Below are 4,326 nucleotides of genomic sequence, written 5' to 3' on the forward strand. Positions count from 1 at the left end.
CCAGGAAGACCAAGGCAGTTTCAGCGCTATGACCAGACTGGAAGCCAGACTCAAATGCATTCAGATATTCTGTCTCCTGAATATCTCAGCTCCTGAATTCAGCATGCCTGAAGCTGGACCTCCACTGCCTTTGCAAGCACCTGATGTGGATCCTGATCTGGTATAAACATAATACAGTGGTACCTCAACATACGAATTTAATGCATTCTGAATGCACATTCGTAAGTCAAAAAATTCGTAAGTTGAATCCCATAGGAATGCATTGGGAGAAAAAAATTGTAAGTCGAAGCAACCCTATCTAAAAATTCATAAGTCGAAAAAATCCTATCTAAACCGCATCCAAGATGGCGGATGGAGCTCCGTTCGTAAGTAGAAACATTCGTAGGTAGAGTCATTCGTAAGTCAAGGTACCATTGTACAAAGCTATGCTTCTGCAGATGGTGACAGCAGTCAGGAAATTAAAAGACGCCTGCTTCTTGGGAGAAAAGCAATGACAAACCTAGACAGCATCTTAAAAAGCAGAGACATCACCTTGCCGTATAGTTAAAGCTACGGTTTTCCCAGTAGTGATGTATGGAAGTGAGAGCTGGACCATAAAGTGAGAGCTGGACCATAAAGAAGGCTGATCGCCGAAGAATTGATGCTTTTGAATTATGGTGCTGGAGGAGACTCTTGAGAGTCCCATGGAGTGCAAGAAGATCAAACCTATCCATTCTTAAGGAAATCAGTCCTGAGTGCTCACTGGAAGGACAGATCCCGAAGCTGAGGCTCCAATACTTTGGCCACCTCATGAGAAGAGAAGACTCCCTGGAAAAGACCCTGATGTTGGGAAAGATTGAGGGCACTAGGAGAAGGGGACGACAGAGGACGAGATGGTTGGACAGTGTTCTTGAAGCTACGAACATTAGTTTGACCAAACTGTGGGAGGCTGTGGAAGACAGGAGTGCCTGGCATGCTATGCACTCCATGGGGTCACGAAGAGTCGGAAACGACTAAACAACAACAATGCTTCTGTTGAAGAGTGTGCATTGTTTCTATGAGTGAAGTACTACTGATAACATTTAACAAGAGCATTTATTACTAGCCTTGGAAGCCTAGTCAAGTTCTGCATTAGTAAGTTTCCGTGTAGCAGGTACCGTTCACCACATGAATGGTTGTATGAAGTCTTTAAATACCAAAGCAAAATTGCATTGCATTTCAAAATCAGCACCATCTCTCTGCCCTCAAGCTTCCAGTTTTGAGCCTTCAACCCAGACCAGCTTCTCAGACACACATTTAAAACGACAGGTGTACAATTGCCACAATGGCACTAGAGGGTGCCAAAAGTATCCAGAGCTTATAAGAAATTTGCTTTTAATCCTGACTGCACCTAATGAGAACCTAAGGGCCATTTTTAATGATGCGGCAGGTTAAGTTAAAGGGGGAAGCATTTCCAATTCCAGCTCTCCCTTTTGCTTGGCTCTTGTACAAGGCAGAGAAGGGAGCGAATACCAATGCATTTTACCAGACGAGGCATTTGAAAAGGAAATGAATCACAGTTCCACATTTTTAAAAGGTGAAGCTGAAGGAGACTTTAAATTTTTTTTTTTTTACACTTGCAATTTGTACTTGTGGAATTTGATTCCGTTACCTACTGAACATCAAACGGTTCAGTGGCATTCTAGATATGTTGCTTCTCTTCTGGGATCTCATGCCCAGCCCCTGTACTCTTCTTTGCCGGAAGAAACACATTTGCTGAGGGTTGCCATACACCCGGATTTTCCCAGACATAGTCGGCAATCGGCTGTCGGAAGCTGTGTCTGTGCGGAAATAGCTGAAATATCCAGGAAAATCCGGGCGCTGGCAACCCACGCTGGCAGTGTCATTTTTCATAGAATCATAGAGCTGGAAGAGACCACAAGGGCCATCCAGTCCAACCCCCTGCCAAGCAGGAAACACCATCAAAGCATTCTTGACATATGCCTGTCAAGCCTCTGCTTAAAGACCTCCAAAGAAGGAGACTCCACCACACTCCTTGGTAGCAAATTCCACTGCCGAACAGCTCTTACTGTTAGGAAGTTCTTCCTAATGTTTAGGTGGAATCTTCTTTCTTGTAGTTTGAATCCATTGCTCCGTGTCTGCTTCTCTGGAGCAGCAGAAAACAACCTTTCTCCCTCCTCTATATGACATCCTTTTATATATTTGAACATGGCTATCATATCACCCCTGAACCTGCTCTTCTCCAGGCTAAACATACCCAGCTCCCTAAGCATCGTTTCCAGGCCTTTGACCATTTTGGTTGCCCTCTTCTGGACACATTCCAGCTTGTCAGTATCCTTCTTGAACTGTGGTGCCCAGAACTGGACACAGTACTCCAGGCGAGGTCTGACCAGAGCAGAATACAGTGGTACTATTACTTCCCTTGATCTAGATGCTATACTCCTATTGATGCAGCCCAGAATTGCATTGGCTTTTTTAGCTGCTGCATCATCCCTGCATAAGGGAAATGTTTGGCGATTTCCCTTAAAAATAGTTCAAAAACTTCATTTTCTCCCCAAGATTTTGCAAAGAAAGCTCATCAGCTTTTCCGTCCAGATTTTCACTTTATGAAATATAGCAACCCTACATTTGCTACAAAGTAAAAGTTCACTCTGATGTTCATTAATACAATTCTTATGAGCAATATTTCACCTCAATGCACACGGCCTATTCTCATCATCATCCTTTTATTTGTATGCTGCCTTTCCACAGTTAAAACAATGCTCAAGGCGGCTTACAATATGAAAAGATTTACATAATTACAAACATAGCAAAGTAGTCATAAAAATAAACAAAACATTAAGAACTACATAACCAAACTGAACAATTTCCACATAAAGATGCAAGAAGTTAACATCAGTAATATCAGTTAATATCTAATGGTCTACCACCTTCAACATCAAGTTGGCATGCTGTCCTGGCAAGCCAATTCGCAAGACTCTTCCCAAGCCAGGAGCTCCTGCTGTCCAGTAAGGCGTAGTCTTGTTCCAGGTGTGTATATGTGTTGTGTATATGATTATCATTTTACTTATCTCAAAATTCCTTGCCCAGGTGGATCCCATTATAGCAGCATCTCCCAAGCTTGGGTGCCCAGATGCTGTATGACTACAATTCCCATCATCCCTGACCACCTAGCCTGCAAGTTAGGCATGGTGGGAGTAGTAGTCCAATACAATCTGGGGAGCCAAGGTTGGGAAAGGCTGCCTTATGGCATGGAAGAAGGCTCATTACCAACTTGTGTCTTTCTAGTATTCCTTGCCTTCTTGGCCCTATCGTGTTATGACTGTTATCATCAGGGGGTTTGGGCTGGGTGTTCAGCAGTATGCGGATGATACCCAGCTCTACCTCTCATTTAAATCAGAACCAGTGAAGGCAGTGAATGTCCTGTGTGTGTTGAGGCAGTTGGAGGATGGATGGCGGCTAAAAGATTGAGGTTGAAACCCAACAAGAAGGAATTACTGTTTCTGGGGGACAGGGGGTGGGCAGGTGTGGGGGATTCCTTGGTCCTGAATAGGGTAACTGTGCCCCTGTCCAGCCTGGGAGTCATTCTGGGCTCACAGCTGTCTATGGAGGCACAGGTTAATTCTGTGTCTAGGGTGGCTGTCTACCAGCTTCATTTGGTACGCCAGCTGAGACCCTACCTGCCTGCGCACTGTCTCGCCAGAGTGGTGCATACTCTAGTTATCCTCTGCTTGGACTACTGTAATGTGTTCTATGTGGGGCTATCTTTGAGGGTAGCTCAGAAACTACAACTAATCCAGTATGCTGCAGCTAGATTGGTGACTGGGAGCGGACACTGGGACCATTTAACACCAGTCCTAAAGGATCTTCACTGGCTCTCAGTACATTTCAAAGTACAATTCAGAGTGTTGGTATTGACTTTTAAAGCCCTAAATGGCCTCGGCCCACCATACCTGAAGGAGCATCTCCACCCCCATCACTCAACTGAGGTTATCTTCCAAGGGCCTTCTGGTGGTTCCCTCACTGAGAGACGTGAAGCTATAGGGAACCAGGCAGAGGGGGGCCTTCTCAGTAGGGACACCCTCCCTGTGGAACACCCTCCCAGCAGATGTTAAGGAGATGAGTAACTAAACTTTAGAAACAAAATAAAAAAATCCTTCCAGCAGCACCTTAAAGACCAACTAAGTTTTTTATTTTGGTATGAGCTTTCGTGTGCATGCACACTTAAGCTCATACCAAAATTAAAAAAAAACTTAGTTTATTTGGGTATGAGCTTTCGTGTGCATGCACACTTAAGCTCATACCAAAATTAAAAAAACTTAGTTGGTCTTTAAGGTGATGCTGGAA

Source organism: Zootoca vivipara, chromosome 8 (assembly GCF_963506605.1).
Source record: "Zootoca vivipara chromosome 8, rZooViv1.1, whole genome shotgun sequence".
Classification (NCBI taxonomy): domain Eukaryota; kingdom Metazoa; phylum Chordata; class Lepidosauria; order Squamata; family Lacertidae; genus Zootoca; species Zootoca vivipara.